General features: G+C 45.2%; 1 protein-coding gene and 1 long non-coding RNA gene across 5 annotated transcripts in view; one reads left to right on the top strand and one right to left on the bottom strand.

Annotated features, from left to right (window-relative positions):
* Positions 1-22,212, bottom strand: part of LOC120985959 — a 1,109,413-nt gene that overhangs the window by 427,288 nt on the left and 659,913 nt on the right. The window lies entirely within an intron of this gene.
* Positions 13,617-22,212, top strand: part of AKAP13 (A-kinase anchoring protein 13) — a 230,781-nt gene continuing 222,185 nt past the window's right edge. For all 4 annotated transcript variants that reach the window (XM_040414184.1, XM_040414183.1, XM_040414185.1 and 1 more), the window contains exon 1: positions 13,617-13,830. The gene's annotated coding sequence lies outside the window, so the exon portion shown is untranslated. The remainder of the gene's footprint in view (positions 13,831-22,212) is intronic.

The raw sequence follows: 22,212 nt of genomic DNA, 5'->3' as shown, positions 1-22,212 counted from the left end.
CAAATAATTAAATGTTACCATTTTTTTATTGAACACGGCATGTAAACATTCACAGTGCAGGTGGGAAAAGTATGTGAACCCCTAGACCAGTGATGGCTAACCTTGGCACTCCAGCTGTGGTGAAACTACAACTCCCAGCATGCTCCATTTATTTCTATAGTGTTCTGAGAGCAGCCAAACAAGGGGGGCATCTTGGGAGTTGTAGTTTTACCACAGCTGGAGTGCCAAGGTTAGCCATCACTGCCCTAGACTAATGACATCTCCAAGAGCTAATTGGAGTGAGGTGTCAGCCAACTGGAGTCCAATCAATATGATGAGATTGGAGGTGTTGGTTACAGCTGCCCTGCCCTATAAAAAACACACACCAGTTCTGGGTTTGCTTTTCACAAGAAGCATTGCCTGATGTGAATGTTGCCTCGCACAAAAGAGCTCTCAGAAGACCTACAATTAAGAATTGTTGACTTGCATAAAGCTGGAAAGGGTTATAAAAGTATCTCCAAAAGCCTTGCTGTTCATCAGTCCACGGTAAGACAAATTGTCTATAAATGGAAAAAGTTCAGCACTGCTGCTAATCTCCCTATGACTGGCCGTCCTGTAAAGATGACTACAAGAGCACAGTGCAGACTGCTCAATGAGGTGAAGAAGACACTCCTAGAGTGTCAGCTAAAGACTTACAAAAGTCTCTGGCATATGCTAACATCCCTGTTAGCGAATCTACGATACGTAAAACACTAAACAAGAATGGATTTCATGGGAGGATACCACAGAGGAAGCCACTGCTGTCCAAAAAAAAACATTGCTGCACATTTACAGTTTGCACAAGAGCACCTGGATGTTCCACAGCAGTACTGGCAAAATATTCTGTGGACAGATGAAACCAAAGTTGAGTTGTTTGGAAGAAACACACAACACTATGTGTGGAGAAAAAGAGGCACAGCACACCAACATCAAAACCTTATCCCAACTGTGAAGTATGGTGGTGGGGGCATCATGATTTGGGGCTGCTTTGCTGCATCAGGGCCTGGACGGATTGCTATCATCAAAGGAAAAATTTGTTTATCAAGACATTTTGCAGGAGAACTTTAAGGCCATCTGTCCACCAGCTGAAGCTCAACAGAAGATGGGTGTTGCAACAGGACAACGACCCAAAGCATAGAAGTAAATCAACAGAATGGCTTAAACAGAAGAAAATTCGCCTTCTGGAGTGGCCCAGTCAGAGTCCCGACCTCAACCCGATTGAGATGCTGTGGCATGACCTCAAGAAAGCGATTCACACCAGACATCCCAAGAATATTGCTGAACTGAAACAGTTCAAGAATTACTCCTGACCGTTGTGCACGTCTGATGTGCAACTATAGGAAACGTTTGGTTGACGTTATTGCTGCCAAAGGAGGTTCAACCAGTTATTAACCTCTTCAGGACACAGGGTGTACGGGTACGTCCTGTGTATTTCCGATCACCGCCGCCCGGCGGGCGGTGATCGGAAGCCAATGCCTGCTCGAATCATTGAGCAGGCACCTCGGCTAAATGCAAGGGGGGGGGTCCCGTGACCCCCCCCGTGTCGGTCGATTGCCGCAAACCGCAGGTCAATTCAGACCTGCGGTTTGCGGCGGCGATCGGCGGTGCCATCGGGTCCCCATGCGGCTGTAGGGGGGACCCGATGGCATGGAAGGCAGCGCGCTGCCTTCCGGTGACGAGCCTGTGAGATCCAGCCCCCTTGATCTCACAGGCCGGAAACTGTATGAGTAATACACACAGTATTACTCATACAGCCAATGCATTCCAATACAGAAGTATTGGAATGCATTGTAAAGGATTAGACCGCCAAAATTTCAAGTCCCAAAGTGGGACAAATAATAAATGAAAAAAAAAGTTGAAAAAATAAAGTCCCCCCCCAAAAAATTTAATGTTTCAAGTAAAAATAAACAAAAACATCATTTTCCCCAAATAAAGTTAAAAAAAAATGGTAAAATATAGGGGGAAAATAAAAAGTATACATATTAGGTATCGCCGCATCCGTATCGACCGGCTTTATAAACATATCACATGACCTAACCCCTCAGATGAACACCGTAAAAAATAAAAACTGTGCTAAATAAACTATTTTTTTGTCACCTTACATCACAAAAAGTACAACAGCAAGCGATCAAAAAGGCGTTTGACCACTAAAATAGTACCAATCTAACCGTCACCTCATCCCGCAAAAAATTAGCCCCTATCTGAGACAAACTCCCAAAAAATAAAAAAACTATGGCTCAGAATATGGAGACACTAAAACATCATTTTTTTTGTTTAAAAAAGCTGTTATTGTGTAAAACTTACATAAATAAAAAAAGTATACATATTAGGTATCGCCACGTTCGTATCGACCGGCTCTATAAAAATATCACATGAACTAACCCCTCAGATGAACACCGTAAAAATAAAAACTGTGCTAAATAAACAATTTTTTGTCACCTTACATCACAAAAAGTGTAATAGCAAGCGATCAAAAAGTCATATGCACCCCAATATAGTGCCAATCAAACCGTCATCTCATCCCGCAAAAAATGAGACCCTACCTAAGATAATCGCCGAAAAACTGAAAAAACTATCGCTCTCAGAATATGGAGACACTAAAACATGATTTTTTTTTTGTTTCAAAAATGATATTATTGTGTAAAACTTACATAAATAAAATGACATGACCTAACCCCTCAGGTGAACACCGTAAAAATAAAAAATAAAAAATGCTAAATAAACAATTTTTTGTCACCTTACATCACAAAAAGTGTAATAGCAAGCGATCAAAAAGTCACACGCACCCCATAATAGTGCAAATAAAACCGTCATCTCATCCCGCAAAAATCATACCCTACCCAAGGTAATCGCTCAAAAACTGAAAAAATTATGACTCTCAGACTATGGAAACACTAAAACATGATTTTTTTTGCTTCAAAAATAAAATCATTGTGGAAAACTTACATAAATAAAAAAAAAGTATACATATTAGGTATCTCCGCGTCCGTAATTAGTTACTCATCATTGTGTAAAACTTACATAAATAAAAAAATTGTATACATATTAGGTATCACCGCGTCCATGACAACCTGATCTATAAAAATATCACATGATCTAACCTGTCAGATGAATGTTGTAAATAACAAAAAAAATAAAAACGGTGCCAGAACGGCTATTTCTTGTTACCTTGCCTCACAAAAAGTGTAATATAGAGCAACCAAAAATCATATGTACCCTAAACTAGTACCAACAATACTGCCACCCTATCCCGTAGTTTCTAAAATGGGGTCACTTTTTTGGAGTTTCTACTCTAGGGGTGCATCAGGGCGGCTTCAAATGGGACATGGTGTCAAAAAAAACAGTCCAGCAAAATCTGCCTTCCAAAAACCGTATGGCATTCCTTTCCTTCTGCGCCCTGCCGTGTGCCCGTACAGCAGTTCATGACCACATATGGGGTGTTTCTGTAAACTACAGAATCAGGGCCATAAATATTGAGTTTTATTTGGCTGTTAACCCTTGCTTTGTTACTGGGAAAAATGGATCAAAATGGAAAATTTGCCAACAAAATTTAAATTCTGAAATTTCATCTCCATTTGCCAATAACTCTTGTGGAACACCTAAGGCTACTTTCACACTAGCGTTCGGAGCGGATCCGTCTGATGTTTCATCAGACGGATCCGCTCCGATAATGCAGACGTTTGCATCCGTTCAGAACGGATCCGTCTGCATTATTACTTAGAAAATTTTCTAAGTCTGAAAGTAGCCTGAGCGGATCCGTTCAGACTTTACATTGAAAGTCAATGGGGAACGGATCCGCTTGAAGATTGAGCCATATGGTGTCATCTTCAAGCGGATCCGTCCCCATTGACTTACATTGTAAGTCTGGACGGATCCGCTCGCCTCCGCACGGCCAGGCGGACACCCGAACGCTGCAAGCAGCGTTCAGGTGTCCGCTCACTGAGCGGAGCGGAGGCTGAGCGCTGGCAGGCGGATGCATTCTCAGTGGATCCGCCTCCACTGAGAATGCATTAGGGCCAGACGGATGCGTTCGGGGCCGCTCGTGAGCCCCTTCAAACGGAGCGCACGAGCGGACACCCGAACGCTAGTGTGAAAGTAGCCTAAAGGGTTAACGACGTTTGTAAAATCTGTTTTGAATACCTTGAGGGGTGTAGTTTCTTAGATGGGGTCACTTTTATGGAGTTTCTACTCTAGGGGTGCATCAACGGGGCTTCAAATGGGACATGGTGTAAACAAAAACAGTCCAGCAAAATCTGCCTTCCAAAAACCGTATGGCATTCCTTTCCTTCTGCGCCCTGCCGTGTGCTTGTACAGCAGTTTACGACCACATATGAGGTGTTTCTGTAAACTACAGAATCAGGGCCATAAATATTGAGTTTGGTTTGGCTGTTAACCCTTGCTTTGTAACTGGAAAAAAATTATTAAAATGGAAAATCTGCCAAAAAAGTTACATTTTGAAATTGTATCTCTATTTTCCATTAATTCTTGTGGAACACCTAAAGGGTTAACAAAGTTTGTAAAATCAGTTTTAAATACCTTGAGGGGTGTAGTTTATAGAATGGGGTCATTTTTGGGTGGTTTCTATTATGTAAGTTTTGCAAAGTGACTTCAGACCTGAACTGGTCCCTAAAAACTGGGTTTCTGAAATTTTCTGAAAAATTTCAAGATTTGCTTCTAAACTTCTAAGCCTTGTAACAGCCCCAAAAAATAAAATATCATTCCCAAAATGATCCAAACATGAAGTAGACATATGAGGAATGTAAAGTAATAACTATTTTTGGAGGTATTACTATGTATTATAGAAGAAGAGAAATTGAAACTTGGAAATTTGCAATTTTTTTACAAAATTTATTTTTTTTACTTCATTTTACCAGTGTCATGAAGTACAATATGTGACGGAAAAAACAATCTCAGAATGGCCTGGATAAGTCAAAGCGTTTTAAAGTTATCACCACTTAAAGTGACACTGGTCAGATTTGCAAAAAATGGCCTGGTCCTTAAGGTGAAATAAGGCTGTGTCCTGAAGGGGTTAAATCCAAGGGTTCACATACTTTTTCTTGCAACTGTATGTTTATTTTATTTATTTTTTAATGTTACACTGTAATATTAATGTCAGATGCTGCGATCAGCTATGAACGTGGCATCTGAGGGGTACAATGACGGGGGCAGCGCAATCGCCATTGTACCCGCTACTTACAAAGAAATGCACTTCATGATGAAGTAATTCGTCACAAAGCAAATTTTTTTCTTGTAAGATTCGTGGAGGCAGCCGAATTGAATTTTTTAATACTTTGCTCATCACTAGTTGTGACTTTCGGGACCACGTGACCCCAGCTGGATTCGGACAATCTATGCACTCTATGTGATAACTATTAAAAAAGTTCTTTTATTTTACATTTTAAAAGCAGTGTTCGGGAATGTTTGGGCTCCAGATAACCCCTTTAAGGTGTTTTATCCTTGGGCACTGTCTTTTTGTGGTGCTATAGAATGGCAGATGGAGGGTGGATCATGAATCTATGGGTCTGGTGGTGCCGACATAACAAGAATAGTCCTATTCCCAATAGAGAAGATAGATATAGAGGAAGCAGCAGTGCTTCTGCCCTTATCATATCAAACTAGGCCCAGCCCTGATTATGTAACAAGGCTGATATTTGACAGCTACCTCTTCTGACTGCATTGCACAGATTAGCCAAGTGTGTATTTAAATAGGTTGCCAGGTACACTGCTGGCAGACACCTGACAAGCCTCAATTCCAGGAGAAACAAAGGATCAGACATGTGGAAATCGAACACGCCCAATGTCTGTTGTCCCGGGGCACATGGTAGATTGTCAGCCAATCCCACTGAAATCAGGTTTGGCCAACATTTATGGCGCCTTGACAAACACGGTATCTTATATCACATTAGATTTAAGCTCTAAAGAGCGATGGAATGTAAATGAAAAAAAAAAAAGGATCAACAATAAAAAATAATAATAATTATTGTAGAGCTAGATGGATGGTGCCACTGGAAAAATCATGGTGAACTGTGACATGAAAGGTAAACATTAGGCACATGGGCAGTAATGACCCTCCTAGTCTGGTGGGGGAATGTGAGGATCTTCTTAATTTAAAGAGGACCTTTCACCGCTCCTGACATGCCTGTTTTAATAGCTTCATGCATTCCCCATGTAATAACAATTCTGGGACATCTACCCTTATGGCTCTATGTTGTGCCAATCCTGTATTATTTCTACTAGAAGTTATGAATGAATTACTAGCAGTCTGCAGTAAGGGCAGGGCCGGCTCCAGGTTCATGTGGGCCCTTGGGCGATAAATCCCAGTGGGCCCCCATGAGGCATTTTTTTACATTGACATGTCCCCCTGTGGCTCCTACACGGTATAATGACCCCCAGTGGCCCCTATACAGTATAATGAACCCCTAATTCCCCCCCCCCACTGTATAATGACCACCTGTGGCCCTGCATTCAGAATAATAACCCCCAGTCGCCCCCATTTAGAATAATGACCCCCAGTAGCCCCCACACTAGGGGAAATACTGTATGGAGGGGGCTCTGGGGGTATTTATACTGAATGGAGGGTCATTGGTGATCATTACTAAATGGGGGACACTGGGGGTCATTATACTATGTAAAGGGCCCTCACAGTATAATGACCCCACAGTGGCCCTCCATTCAGAATAATGACCCCCAGTCGCCCCCACACTGGGGGTTATACTGTATGGAGGGGGCACGAGGGGTTATTATATTTAATGGGGGCTCTGGTGGTCATTATGCTAAATGGAGGGTCAATGGGGATCATTATACTAAATGGGGGGCACTGGGAGTCATTATACTGTGTAAGGGACCCTCACAGTGTGATGAATGACCCCCCAGTGGCCCCCTCACATACCTATCATTGCAGGGGAGCTGGTGGTCCTGTCATTCACTAACCGCAGCTCCCAGCTCCTCACATGAACCTGGAGCCGGCCCTGAATGACCCCCAGTAGCCCCCACACGGGGGGAATACTGTATGGAGGGGGCTCTGGGGGTCATTATACTGAATGGAGGGTCATTGGTGATCATTATACTAAATGGGGGACACTGGGGGTCATTATACTATGTAAAGGGCCCTCACAGTATAATGACCCCACAGTGACCCTCCATTCAGAATAATGACCCCCAGTCGCCCCCACACTGGGGGTTATACTGTATGGAGGGGGCACGAGGGGTTATTATATTTAATGAGGGATCTGGTGGTCATTATGCTAAATGGAGGGTCAATGGGGATCATTATACTAAATGGGGGGCACTGGGAGTCATTATACTGTGTAAGGGGCCCTCACAGTGTGATGAATGACCCCCCAGTGGCCCCCTCACATACCTATCATTGCAGGGGAGCTGGTGGTCCTGTCATTCACTAACCGCAGCTCCCTGCGCTCCTTCTCTCCTCCGCTGCAGCAGTGAGCCAGGCCTGGAGGAGAGAAGGAGATGTGCAGTGATGGAGCTAGAACTGACTGGGCCCCACAGCGAAATTTAGTACGCCCCCCTCCCCCCCAATGTGTGTTCACATTACGTTTTTCCTATCGGTTTGATGTATACACATGTGCTGCACTCCACGTTTTTGTATCCTGCAGAGTCAAGTAAAAAATGCATACGTTAACGTATATGTTTTTTTACCATGGAACTGAATGGTGAACGGACGCCACTGTACGGCATCAGTCTGAGGCATCTGTCAATGCATACATTTTCAGTATGCATTAAATGGATGGCAAAAATGTGATGTGAACCCAGCCCTAGTGTCAGAATAAGCCCCAGTACACAGCGGAGCAGCGTGGCGGAGAGGGGAGGCCGCCATGTACTGACAGAGCACTACCTGGTGGTCAGGGATGAGGACTGTGCTTTCCAAGGATCATTTTCTACTGGAAAATACAGGGTACAGCATAATGCACTAGAGTCTATATAATATAAAGATATTATCCCCACCCCCCGAATAATCATACGATTAGGGGCTCATTTATTATATAGAAATACGTCTATATTAGGCGTATTTCTGACACAGATGTGGCGCAAAGGTCCTTAACACCGCAATCTGTATCTTTTCCCGCTCATGCCAGGTCTAAAAAAAGTGGTGTGGGCAGAAAGGGATACAGTTATGGCCATCCAGTTATTGGATACCACCGCCATATAGTGATAACACCGCCATATAGTGATAACACCGCCATATAGTGATAACACCGCCATACAAGGATAACACCGCCATACAGTGACCGGATAAAAGGGTATAAGAGGGCACAGTACAGGGAATGACTATGGGCACTGCACAGAGTGTGGTAAGAGGGCACAATGCAGGGTATAAAGGGGCACAGTACGGGGTGGGGGGCACAGTCACATGACCCTGTGATGTTAGAAGGTCCTTATGGTGAATGCGGTTCAGATGCCACCATAATGAGAGGCAGAGGAGTGAGACAGGGGCCCGGGGCCCTGGATGGACAGGAGGGGTGGACACAGCAAGTAGGTTGAAGGGGCTCTGAGGGGGATTCATACAAGTAGTGGCAGGAGGTCTGTGCAGGGCAGCAATAGGAGACAGGAGGGTGGGACAGGAGCCCTGGATACATGAGGGAGGAAAGGAGACAGCAGGGGCTCCATAAGGGTGATATAGGACAGGATATGGGGGGGGGGGGGGGGCAGGTGTCATGGAGACAATCAGCTTAATAAAACAGTAACACAACTAAATAGAATGAAGCAGCAGTGTCCCCCCCTTTCCTTCTGTCCCACAGAGAAGAGACAGTCACAGTGCAGACTCACAGACTGTCTCCACACTTCTCTGCTCCAGCTCCAGCCGTGCGGTCTCTCTCCAGTCTCCTCAGGCAGCGTGTGTCCTGTGTAGAGGGGGCGTGTCCTGTGTAGAGGGGGCGTGTCCTGAGTCTCTGCAGCTCAGAGGGCCCACCAGAGGGGTACTGCGTATGTGAAATGACAGCAGTGAGAGCTCCCATCTGTATTGATGGAAGTGCTCATAGCAGCTCAGTGGGCCCCCCCAGGAGCATTGGGCCCCGGCACTTGCCCGGGGATGCCGGGTTATGACGCTGGCCCTGAGTAAGGGTACAGAGGGGGGTAACAAGTTGGGGGTGTGTACCTGCACAGACTCACTCTATCCAATCAGTGCTGCCATTTTCAGTCTGTGCAGGGACACACCCCTAACTGGTTACCTCCCCTTTGTACCCTTACTGCAGACTGCTAGCATTTCATTCATAACTTCTAGTAGAAATAATAGAGGAATGGGAAGACATGCAGACATAATAATAGATGCTCCAGAATTGTTAGTACGTGGGGAATGCATGAAGCTAATAAAACAGACATGTGACAGGTTGTCTTTAAGGTACTTTCTGGGATTTACATATTGATGGCCTGTCTTCAGGATAGGTCATCAATATTAGATCAGTGGAAGTCTTACTCCTGGGACTGCCGCCGATCACGAAGAGGCCATGGCCCTCCTTGAGCGCTTAGGGCCTCTTTATAGGCCGGTGATGTCCCGTTCATCAGTCACGTGGCTTTGGCGCAGCTCAGTCCCGTTTAAGTGAATTGGGCGAGCTGCGATACCAAAAAAAGCAGCTACCAAATGGATGGTTCTGTGCTTGGTAAACTGTGAGGACGCCATGGGGCTCACTGGAGCTTCGGCTTCCTCAAACAGCTGATCTGTGGGGATGCCAGCAGTCAGACCCCCACAGATCTCATATTGATGACCTATCTTGAGGATAAGTTTCATTGTATCCTATCCTGAATGCTGCCTAACCTCACCCCTCTGCTCTCCCGTGATGGCTCTAGCTGTCTCCTCTGTGGACACTAGAACCTTCACCAGGGGGGGGGGGGGTTAGGGAGCCCAGGACACTTCACAGTTAGGTAACGCCCAGAAGACACTTTGGATGGTAGTGCAAGGAAGATTAAAAAACGTTTTCTCGCCCGTGGAATTAGTATGACCAGAAACATAGGTGCATTTTTAAACTGATCTACATGCTACCTGTCTAGCACTGCCAGCAGTTTTGAGGGGTCAAAACTGCTGACAGACTCACTTTAAGGGTCCATTCACACATCCGTTTTTTCTTTCCTGATCTGTTCCGTTTTTTCTGGAACAGATCTGGACCAGATCTGGACCCATTCATTTTCAATGGGTCCTGGAAAAAAACGGACAGCACAATGTGTGCTGTCCGTTTCCTTTGTTCCGTTCCGCATGTCCGTTTAAATATAAAACATGTCCTATTCTTTTCCTGAAAAATTCAAAGTCAATGGATCCGCAAAAAACGGATGACATACGGATGTCATTCCGTATGTCATCCGTTTTATACGGAATCCGTTCCTGGAAATTACATTTTAATTTTTTTTTATTTATTTTTTTAAAGAAATCCAAACAACTTTATTTGCTTATTGAAATTTATACATGTTTCCGTTTTTTGCGGATCCGCAAAAAACGGATGACATACGGATGACATACGGAAACATTTTCAGGAACAACGGATCCGCAAAAAACGGACAGAAAATCGGATTATAGAAAAATACTGAAGTGTGAATGTAGCCTAAAGGGATTGTTCAGTACTTCTTTCTTTAGGATAGGTCAGCTCTCGTGGTGCAGTTTTGGAAGCCAACACCAGGAATGAATTAAAAAAGAGAAGTTGTATCTGTCCTTTATGCTTTCCTTTTATGATTTTTTCCTGATTTTGGCTTCCAAAAACGCATCAGGAAAATGAACGTGTGGCAGCACACCATAGACTACCGTAATACAATAGTGAAGGAGTTTAGACAATCATGTACACTTAGCTTTTTTCTTGCATGTGGAAATCGACCCGCCATGCAGATTTTGAAATACAATTGTTTGTACAAATTTTAGTGTGAAATTCACCCCTTGCAAAGCAAAGATGAGAACTGCTGCAAAATCGCATAAAAACTGGAAAAACTGCAAGTAAGGGCTCATGCACACGACAGTATGTATTTTGCGGTCCGCAAAAAACACGGATGACGTCCGTGTGCATTCCGTATTTTGCGGAACGGAACAGCTGGCCCTTAATAGAACAGTCCTATCCTTGTCCGTAATGCGGACAATAATAGGACATGTTCTATTTTTTTGCGGAACGGAAATACGGACATACGGAAACGGTATGCACACGGAGTAACTTCCGTTTTTTTTGCAGACCCATTGAAGTGAAGGGTTCCGCATACGGTCCGCAAAAAAACCGGAACGGACACAGAAAGAAAATACGTTTGTGTGCATGAGTCCTAATGAGTTTTTTGGTGCGGAAATGCCCAGAAATCTGCACGGAAATCTGTGTGGGTTTCCTATTTGTAAAACTGCACCTGTGTACAGTTAGCCTTAGGGAGGCTGCACATGGCGCGGATTTGTGTGCAGAAAATATGCAAGAAATAACAAAACCGCACAAAAACGCCCCACATAAATCCGCACTATGTGTAGGCTTTTTTTGTGCAGTTTTTACGTGGCTTTTTGTGCTCATTTGAAATGTTTTTTTTTTTTTTTTATCTTTGCTGAAAGAAAACACCACATAAGGTCTCATGCACACGAACGTATATTCTTTCCGTGTCTGTTCAGTTTTTTTTATGGACCGTATATGGAGCCATTAATTTCAATGGGTCCTCAAAAAAAACGGAAGTTACTCCGTGTGCATTCTGTTATAAAATAGAACATGTCCTATTATTGTCCGCATTACGGACAAGGATAGTACTGTTCTATTAGGGGCCAGTGTTCCGTTCCGCAAAATACAGAATGCACACGGACATCATCCGTATTTTTTACCTTAAAATATATATACGGTCGCCGGTCGTGTGCATGAGGCCTAAGGCCTTATTCACGTCAGTGTTTGGCCTCACGGCTCATGCACTTGGTCGCAGTTTTGGTCCATATCCGATCTGCATTTTTTTGCGGATTGGATACAGAGACACTCATTTCAATGGGGCTGCAAAAGATGCGGACAGAACCCTGTGTGCTGTCCTCATCCGTATGTCCGTTCTGCTGTCTCGCATAAAACATTTTGCGGACAATAGGCAGTTCTACCAGAACGCAGGACATAGCGATCCACAGAATGCAGAACTCACATGGTAGTTATCTGTGTTCTGTGGATCTGCAATTTCTGCAAAACACGGATATTGGCCGCATGCATTCCGTATTTTGCGGAACGGAACAGCTGGCCGTAATGCGGACAAGAATAGGACATGTTCTATTTCTTTGCGGAACAGAAATACGGACCTACGGAAACAGAATGCACACAGTCATTTCCATTTTTTTGCGGCCCCATTGAAGTGAATGAATCCGCACACGGGCCGCAAAAGAAAAACAAAAACGGAACAGACAAAAAAATACATTTGTGTGAATAAGGCCTTATTCAGAGGAGAATACGGACAGCACACGTACCCATTGATTTGCCATGGTCGGGGTTACACCACAGAAGCACGTTGTATTAGCAGCATTTTTTTCACTTTCAATGTTTTTTTTGTTCGTCCTTGTCAATTGCAGCATGCACGGCTGCATTTTTGTCTTTTTTTCCCCCAAAAACACAGCTTGTTGGAGCACTTGTTTTTTGTCCGCATTTTTTTGCAGATCGGATGTGGACCCATTCATTTCAATCGGGCCACAAAAGATGCGGACAGCACACAAGGTCCTTCAAAACGATGGAACATGTCCTATTCTTATCAAGCTGGTGTCAAATAAAACGGGCTTAGTTGCCCATAGCAACCATTCAGATGACACCTCTCATTGTTCAGAGTTCCTTTGGAAAATGAAAGGATCAATCTGGTTGCTACGGGCAACTAAGCCATTTCACTTTACACCAGTTATCAAAACTAGTGTAAAGTAAACAAAAACCTGGCTCAGTTGCCCATAGCAACCAGATTGATCCTTTCATTTTCCAAAGGAAACAATGGAATCTGATTGGTTGCTATGGGCAGCTACCCTTACACCATTTTAGATAAATCTCGCCCAGTGTGTGTGAAAATGCAGGGAAAACCACCACAAAAGTGTTATAAACTGGTAGAAAATAACCCCAAGGGGCGAATTTTGAGACGTATTTTGGGGCGTTTTTGTATTTTGGAAACGCACGTCGTACGCGCGTTCTTGCTATTGACCACAGAGGCGTACAATAAAAAACAGAGGTGTTACGCGCGACAATACGCCCCAAAGAAGATCCTGTACTTCTTGGGGCGTAGGGCGTTTTACAGCACGTTCATACGCGCTGTAAAACGCTCAGGTGAGAACCATGCCCATAGGGAAACATTGTTTTTTGCCTGTTGAGCGTTTTACAGCGCTGTAAAACGCTCAGGTGTGAACCCAGCCTAAAACAAGAGATGAGCCGCATACTAGCGATGTCAGTGCACAATATAGAAGAACTCCTCCACACACCAGACGCAGCCCTCCCCCCGGTGTAGTCAGTGATGTTGTGTCCCATCCACCGACAACTTTTCCATGAAAGCTCCCACTGACAACTTCAGCCAGAACTTCCCGAGCCGCTCTCCTCCTGCCGAGCAGCACCGCGCGTGATTGACAGGGGCGGCGGCCAATCAGCGCGCGGCGGACGGCCGGGACTGGCAGGCTTGTAGTAGCCGCACATGCGCAGTGGGGGCGCTGTGCAGTCCGGGACAGCGGTGGGAGCGGAAAGTGATACAGAGTAGCAAGTGGTGGAGTGTCCATTGTGTGCTCCCTCTCCGCGGACACCGGAGCTCCCGGCCAGCAGCCTCGCCCCGTGCAGCATGTGTCTGGTTGTGCTGTGAGGAGCAGCCCGGAGCCCTGCCGAGGAATGCCCGGCTCCCTGGTCACACTTGTTGCTGCCTAAGCAGGAGGTAAGCGGCCCCGGGGCTGTGGGGGATGGTGGGATGTGAGGCAGACGAGATGTGGTGACCCGGCTGTGCAGAGGTCACCTGGACCATACTTAACCATTGCCGTGCCTGCCAGCTGCTCTCCTGTAGTTTGCAGAGTGCACAGGGTGATGGCTATTAGGTCCACAGTGCATGGGGTTCCGAGTGAGTGCCATGCACAGCTCTCTACATGAGGCGAGGAGGAAACTCCCTGAGCATTTCTTGGGACCTCGTACATGGCTCAGCACATAGTGCTCATGCTTGGGCTATGACTGTAGGAATTCTGGCAGTGGACCAGTCCCCAAACTGTGGGAGAATGAGAGGAAACGGGACTCGGCTGTCGCCATCACCATTCTGGCCGCTCTCCTAAGGGCTCATGCACACGTGTGCTCATCGTCCGTTTCCAGTCCGTATGCGGAACCATTCATTTCAATGGGGCTTGGAAAAAAAAAAACGTAAATGGTTCTGTGTGCATTCCGTGTCCGCATATCTGTTCCGCCAAAAGAATAGAACATGTCCATTTTGTGGACAAAAACGGGCATTGTTACAATGGATCATCAAAAAAAAAAAAACGGATGCAACACCGACGTCATATGGCTGTCATCCGTTTTTCTTTCCGACCGCAAAATGCATACAGTCGTGTGCATGGTTCTGGCAGGCTGAGCGTTGCTTGTGCTTCCCTTTCTCGCTGTGATCGTTTTCCGTGTTCTAAGAAAATCCAGATCTAATCTCTTGATTTCCTAGATTACGGTGTGTGGGAAAGTTGGGTCGCAACCAGTATCGAAGTTGTGACGAGCCCCAAGTGTGTTTTCATCCGGGCGTCCTGTGCTAAATCTCCCCTGCAAAACTTAAAGGGGTTGTCTGAGACTAGAAAAACATGGCTGCTTTCTTCTAAAAACACCCCTACTCCTGTCCACAGGTTGGACACAGAACTGCAGCGCTGTCCCATTGACTTTAATGGTGCTGAGCTGCAAGTTTGACCATTTCACGAACTTCGGTTCCAATACATCAGAGCCAATACATTCTAATACTGTACGGAGCGCTTGCTGGAACAAAGTTTTATGCAAATTTACTTCGGATGTTTCATTTAAAGTCGATTCGCTCATCCCTAGCCATGACGTGATGTTTTTGACGTGCCCGTATAATGGTCTCAGTGGTATACAGGATGAGGCCGCTGATGCTGGTGATTGGCTGCACAAGTGGTAAAGGGCACGTCACCCGCTGCAGGCATGGAAACAAAGCCCTCTGGAGAGGAGATGGCTAGTCTAACTTACTTTTCTTTTTTTTTGGTACCGTCTCTGCCTTTAATTTTTTCTTTTAATTCGGATAACCCCTTTAACAAATTTCAGGGGCATGAAAAAGCTGGTTAGCAGCCCCTACAAAGTTGAATGGGTGGGCGTATAAGTTGTTAGCTAAGAAATGGCTGAATGCAAATCGTAGTACCTTATTTCAGGATGTCCGCCGCAGCTTCTTACTGCTGATTCCTCTCTGATGTCAGATCCTGACGCAGCCATTGACAGATGTCAGAAGTGTTTCTGGAGGTTTTGTGCAGTAAGACGAATGTGACGTATTCACCGGGACGTGTTTGTTAGCACACAAATTGCTGGTGGTGTCAGAGGTGTCAAATCTAAAGAAATGCACTCAAACCCCTTGGCCCCGAGCTACAATTTGGGTTTTCTCATTGTTCTTGCAGGTGGAGGAGCAGAATGTCACCACACAGGATGTATGTCTTTCACTTCGTGCTCTCGCTTCCATTTCAGATTCAGTAATATAGCCGTGTGTCAGACCCATAAAACACGGATACTGGGAGTGTGTGTTTTGCATTATTATTTTTTTGCCAGACTGCGAAACGGACACAGATGCAGACAGCACACGGTGCACTGTCCGTGCGACCCACAAAAAAGCAGTCGTGTGCATGAGCCCTTACATGGATTTATAATGCTGTGTAACCCATAGGCCCCTTTCACACGAGTGAGTTTTCCACGCGGGTGCAATGCGTGACGTGAATGCATATCACCCGCACTGAATCCTGACCCATTCATTTCAATGGGTATGTGTACATGAGCGTTTTTTTTTTTTGGTTTTTTTCACGCATCAATTCTGCGTTACGTGAAAAATGCAGAATGTTCTATATTCTGCGTTTTTCACGCAGCCCTGGCCCCATAGAAGTGAATGGGGCTTCAGTGAAAAACGCATTGCATCTGGAAGCAGGTGCGGATGCAATGCGTTTTTCACTGACGGTTGCTAAGAGATGTTGTTTGTAAACCTCCAGCTTTTTATCACGCGCGTGAAAAACGCATTGCACCCACGCGGAAAAAACTGAACGCAGTTGAAGACAAAACTGACTGAACTTGCTTGCAAAATGGTGCGTTACTGAACGCACCCTGAACGCATCCGGAGCCAATCTGTCACGCTTGTGTGAAAGAGGCCTTTTAGAGTCCTGAAATTTACTGCGTTACACTGACATAATTTTCTGTGTGGGTGGAACAACACGATCACCGGATGAACTCTCTTCCCCATAATGTGACAGATGATCAGTCCGTGTAAATGGACCCTTACATTTGTGTCCACCAGGTTTGGGCACAATTGTATTGCACCGCCAAGTGGCACATCAGTATGTGGTTATATCATTGCATATTCCGCAAGACATCACACATTGACTGGAAAATGGCAATATACTGATGTGAGCCAGTGTGCACGTGAGAGCTCGCATCACTTTTCTCTACAGAAACCGTTTTCTAACGTGGTCGCACACTCTGACTGGAATGTCACATCCCTATTTTCTGACAGTTCTGAAAATGCGGGAAAAGTGTCAGCAAGCTATACACCGTGACCTCTCAGGGGGGAGTGCATTGGTAAATGTGCCCCTTGGTATTCTTCCCTGGGGTCTTGGTAAGCATCTCCTCAAGGAACACGGTGAAATTTATCAAGACTTGATATTCCCTGTGCTGCTGGAGGATGCGTTACATTTATAACAAGGGGCACATTAAAATGGTTAAAAGGGCTTTCCAGACCTATCCTCTGGGTAGGTCATCCGTATCTGAACGGTGGGGGTCTGACACCTTGGACCCCCGTCGATCAGCTGTTCCTGTCCGCACCACTGCCTTCTCACAGCTCGCCAAGCACAGCGCCATACATTGTATAGTGGCTGTGCTTGGTATCACAGCTCAGTCTTAGGCAGAGTGATCCGGCAAACTTATGCCAACTGATGGCATTTGTAAGACTGATCAGTCTTAAAAATGCTTGATCAGTCAGAAAAATGCATTGAAATGCCGGATCAGTCTTTCCGGTGTTAGGGTACTTTCCCACTAGCGGTTTTCTTTTCCGGCACTGAGCTCCATCCTAGAGGCTCTATACCGGAAAAGAACTGATCAGTTTTATCCCCATGCATTCTGAATGGAGAGTAATCCGTTCAGGATGTTTTCAGTTCAGTCATTTTGACTGATCAGGCAAAAGAGAAAACCGTAGCATGCTACGGTTTTATCTCCGGTGAAAAAAACTAAAGACTTGCCTGAATGCCGGATCCGGCATTTTTTCCCATAGGAATGTATTAGTGCCGGATCCGGCATTCAGAATACTGGAATGCCGGTTCCGTCCTTCCGGTCTGCGCATGCGCAGACTGAAAAAAAGGTGAAAAAAATAAATGCCGGATCCGTTTTGCCGGATGATATCGGAAAGACGGATCCGGCATTTCAATGCTTTTTTTTCGACTGATCAGGCATTTTTAAGACTGATAAGGATCCTGATCAGTCTTACTAATGCCATCAGTTGGCATACGTTTTGCCAGATCCAGCAGTCAGTTCCGGCGACGGAACTGCTTGCCGGATCTCTCTGCCGCAAGTGTGAAAGTACCCTTATCCGGCAAAACGGATCCAGCATTTATTTTTTTCACCTTTTTTTTTCGAATCCGGCATTCAGGCAAGTCCTTTTTTTTTCTTTTTTTTTGCCTGATCAGTCAAAATGACTGAACTGAAGACATCCTTATGCATCCTGAACGGATTACTCTCCATTCAGAATGCATAGGGATATACCTGATCAGTTCTTTTCCGACATGGAGCCCTTTTGACGGAACTCTGTTCCGGAAAAGAAAAACGCTAGTGTGAAAGTACCCTTATTCACTTGAATGGGGCTGAGCTGGTCTAAGGCCACGTGACATATGAACGTGTCATCACTCAGCCTAGGAAAAGCTGAGAGAAGACCACAATGCTCACAGCAGTGCTGCCTTCTCAAAACAACTGATCGGCGGGGGTCCAGGGTCTCAGACCCCCACCGAGCAGATACTAATGACCTGCCTAGAGGATAGGTCATCAGTATTAAAATTTCCGAAAACCTCTTTAATGTAAGCCCTGTTACAAGTGGGCATTCCTGCGTGGTTTAGGGGCATTCCCGGTAGCCGGGGCTAAAATGTTGGTAAGTATGCCATCACATTAGTAAATGTTGGTGGATCCCAGTGACTGTAAGTGAAGGTTTGAAGACAAAGAAAGGGCATGTTTCATTTATGGGAAAGGCAGGAAAACAGCTGTCAGCAGCTATGAGGCAGACAGCCATTTTACGCTATGTTCATGCATATGGAATAGCGTAGTAAACCAAGAAATTACATATAAAGCTATACAGTAAAAAAAACAAAAAAACGCAAGAACAATTGGCGCGCTGCAGATTTCAGAATCTGCACGGCAGGTCAATTTCTGCACTTAATAAAAAAGTTTGGTAGTTCTGTATTACACTGTGGTTTTCCCCCACAAAAATCCATGTGGAAAAACCGTACGTAATCCGCACTGTGTGCAGCCACCCTTAACTATCCTTGCAGGTGATGTTGAGGGAAAGAAGAACTGGGCGAGAACTTTATCACCCAATCCGTTTTTTTTTCCTGCCATTAGGGGTGGAATCTGCTGGCACAGATTTTATGTCTGTCCGTCCATGGACTCGTTCCCCTCACCTTTTATTTACCGGGGCCATATGGGTAAGAGTAGTTTATCGTGGTCCAGAGATGCTACCAGATGTAGTCCAGGCTGTCTATTACATTACACGTATGTAATTGTAGGGGGTTTGGAGGTGTAGTCATCATTTTGGTGGGAGCAGAGCAGCCTCTTTGTGTGATAGACTGACTCCGCACATCATGTCTCCGTCTGTTTAGTGGTAGGTTGTGGTTTGTCACATCAGTAACTTTTGTTTGGGGCTCTGTTGTTAGCGCTCATGGGCAGAGTGCCCTTCTCTTTGGTCATGAAACCAACGACCTTTAAACTGTGGAGAATAATTAATCTGCCCTGTGTGGTAAAAGCTTTCCCAGGGTCTCTGAAGTCAGGCCGGATTGTTACACATCAGCCTTGTTGACTTTTGGCAGTTTCTCAACTTTTCGCTCCCAGTGAGTCTTGTGCTTTTCCCTGGCGCTGGAAGAGTTAAACCTGTTAAGGCTGGGCGTTGTAACACCCACAATTTCATAATGGCTCCATGCACCTTTCTCATTTCTGTCAGTTTGATCCTGTGTATTAAGTAGAAGAATGGCAGCATAATGATGGTCACTAATAACATGGGAGGTGACTGACTAAAAGGCCTGTTTCACACAAGCCAGTGTGCAAAGCCCTGGTCACATCGTGTTTTAGGCATTTTCCCGGACGTATACCTCCGATGTATGTTTAGTCTTCTTGTACCCACTATATGCCAAGAGTGTCCCCTTGGCATACACCGAGCCGGTATGCATTGGTATAGTCATCTGCGTGAGAGATGTGAACAGAGCCCAAGGGTATATGCACATGGTGCGCAATATGCCACGTGGATTCATGTGGAAAATCTGCAGAAAATGACAGTACCAACGAAGTAATGAGATTTTTGAAAATCTCACGTTCATGGTGCACAAATAGTGGACTGGGGCGTCATATGGATTTGGTGTGAAAACCATTCAAGTTTGTGTGGAAAATCCTCATAAACTACACTGCCACATGCATATACCCTAAGGCTTCATGCACACTACTGTTTTTCACCCATGTACTTAGCACACTGACCCATTTCTATGGGGCTATGCACACGTCCGTATTGTTGGCAGATCCTTGTGGCTGTTCCGTCACTTATTGAACATATGTCCTCTTCTTGTTGGTATTAAGCACGACAATATCCCTTTCTGTTGATGGGAATGAGAAAATACGTAATGCACAAAGGTGTTTGGGTTTTCGGATCCGTTTTTTTTTGTGAACTGAAATGCAGACATGGCGTGTGCATGAAGCCTTAAAGGGGTTGTCTCATCTTAGACATTGTCTTATAGGTGCGGGTCAAACCGCTGGGACCCGCACCTATATTGGAAACAGAGCCCGGTGTCTGGAGGACTCCGGTCTGGCCACCACCGATCGCTCGCCCCCCAGAAGTTAATGGGAGTGCACCGCGCATGACTGGCCACCGCTCCCATTCACTTCTATGGGTCCAATGGAATTAGCCGAGCCAGCGTTTGGTTATTTGTCAGCCACGCATGCGCAGTGTGCTCTCCACCACTTTCTGGGCTCCGTTCTCGATATAGGTGCGGGTCCCAGCGGTAGGGCCCACACCTATCAATCAATGGGGGTATATCCTAGCAACATGCCCCCATTGTCAGAGATGAGAATAACGCTTTAACACGTAAAATGTATCTGAATTTTGGCGACTGCTGATCTGTACTGATGTGCTGTCATATAGGGAGGAAAGTGAGATACATTTAGCAGCTGTTGTATATTACAGATGCCCCATATTCTTCAACAGACATTTTCCATCAGCAAAACGGATGAAAGCAGCGCATACGGCATTCTTTAAAATGTACATGTATTTTATATAGCCTTGTGAATAGCCCAATAATATGCTGGCTCCATACTACACACCACAAAAAATACTGACACAATACTGATGAACACTCATGTGAAGAGACCGAGGCTGTTTGGATACAGTGCAGCTACTGAATTACGTCACTGGAAGAAAAAGTTGGAAAATTGTCCGTTTTTTCCCTCCGTAAATAAGTTACACTGTGTGCGACTTGCTGCCCACTTCAAGTGTCAGGAAAAATGGTGGGGGAGGCTTGATAATGAGCTATTCTTTTCATTGCATTTGCGTCTGTAAACTGGTGCCGTTTATTTGATAAATGTGCCCATGGTGAGAAAAAAGCACATGTCCCTAACCCTGGAATATGGGAAACAGCATGCACTTGTACAATTTCCATGCCCCTTTAGTGGTTCAGTCTGGATCTGGTTGAGACCTAGTAGTGCTGGTATATACTAGGGTTGGGCGATATAAAAAATATTCCCACGATATAAAAAAAATGTATCGGGATAACAATATATATCGTGATAAATAACCATTTAGGAGATAAAACACTTGGGTCAACAAAAATACATTATACTATATGTGGCAGCGGGCCACAAGGAAACATTATACTGTTTGGGGGCTGCAACTTATAGCCCACATTCATTATAATGTCTCCTTGATGCCCCCATAATATGGTGTCCCCAATGAGACATTACTGTATGGGGGGCAACAAGGAGACATTATAATGTATGGGGCTTATACAGTAAAACCCCTGCCGGAGGTGTGTGCTGTTCTGCCTGAGGCCTATGGGGATGAACGGTGGGGACTGGAGACTCTGGTGGGGCTGCTGCCCCCCCCGCCTCATGGCAGAAGCAGGTGTGACATCACTAAAATACCACGGAAATTTAGAAATGGCAATATCGCCGTTTTTTTTAATACCGCAGTATATTACATATAGCAATATATTGCCCAACACTAGTATATGATTACATAAGAGCAAGTTTAAATTATTACAGATGTAATTAAGATGCGTGTGGTTATTTATAGGATGACCTATATGGGTCATCCTTGGCGTTGTCACATTCACCCGCTCTGTGCTCACCTCTCAGTAGTCACCATATTGCGGTATTTTCTGGGCTGTACTCTCATGTTCTCGGCATTTACATAAGACATCCTGGCACGGCAGGAGAACTGAAGACTTGTACAAGTTGCAGGGGAGTGTTCCTGCTGAGCTGCTTTCACTACTTGGCAAATGAAGTGTGACTGGCACATTGGTAGAGAAGGAACGTACCCACAGCACAATTGAGCATAAATGCCTAATAGAAAGAAACTGACATGTCTGCGTCCCAGCTCCTTCCATTTTTTTAAGAGATTGGAGGGGGGGTGGGGGGGTAGTGATGTTTTAGGTGGTGGAGTTGCATGGTACAAAGCAGGAATGGCCAAACCATTGGGTAAATGCCCTGTCTGAATACCGCCTGGTACAATTTCCGGAGACAGTGTGCCTAGGATATAGTTATACTGGCCAAATTTCTCTGTGTGTCTGCAGTAGTTTTAGCAGCATTAGGGCTCATGCACACAAATCTATTTTCTTTCCATGTCCGTTCCGTG

The sequence above is a fragment of the Bufo bufo genome, chromosome 1 (genome assembly GCF_905171765.1).
Source record: "Bufo bufo chromosome 1, aBufBuf1.1, whole genome shotgun sequence".
NCBI lineage: Eukaryota > Metazoa > Chordata > Amphibia > Anura > Bufonidae > Bufo > Bufo bufo.
The sequence above is the reverse complement of the archived record's forward strand: the minus strand, read 5'-3'. Positions and strand labels throughout refer to the sequence as shown.